Source organism: Trachymyrmex septentrionalis, unplaced genomic scaffold (assembly GCF_001594115.1).
Source record: "Trachymyrmex septentrionalis isolate Tsep2-gDNA-1 unplaced genomic scaffold, Tsep1.0 scaffold16, whole genome shotgun sequence".
NCBI classification, from domain to species: Eukaryota; Metazoa; Arthropoda; class Insecta; order Hymenoptera; family Formicidae; genus Trachymyrmex; species Trachymyrmex septentrionalis.
The window spans coordinates 871,641-872,014 of NW_017304758.1; the positions used below are offsets into that span (position 1 = coordinate 871,641).

Genomic DNA, 374 nt, shown 5'->3' on the forward strand with positions numbered 1-374 from the left:
AAATAATAGAATCGCAATTGAAGCACACGATTGGGTCCTGCGCGTTTCTTTTCTTTAAAATACTAAGAGCATTTGGCTAAATAATCATTTCGATTTTTATCTTTTTTTAAATACGTAACTTTATAAGTACTTTCTTTGAAGATGTTAACACTAGAACCGCCGATAGTATGTCGCTAAAGTTGCTGAAGATGCTAATTTGATTAGTGAAAAATTATATTGGTATTATTCGTTAAAATTGTTCATGTTATGTTTACATATTTTTATTATTCTGTACTATATGTCTGTACTATATGTTTTCTTTTCTATAGAAAAGAAAAAAAAATGATGCGGAGCCAAAAATGGTACCATTGACAGTTCTAGTGTTAAGGTATAAT

At 28.6% G+C, this 374-nt stretch overlaps 1 long non-coding RNA gene across 1 annotated transcript in view; it reads left to right on the forward strand.

The window, feature by feature from the left end:
- The first annotated feature begins 284 nt into the window (after positions 1–284).
- The window catches only part of LOC108746168, a 1,581-nt gene continuing 1,491 nt past the window's right edge, over positions 285–374 (forward strand). The window contains exon 1 of the long non-coding RNA XR_001939151.1: positions 285–367. This is a non-coding gene — a long non-coding RNA (uncharacterized LOC108746168). The remainder of the gene's footprint in view (positions 368–374) is intronic.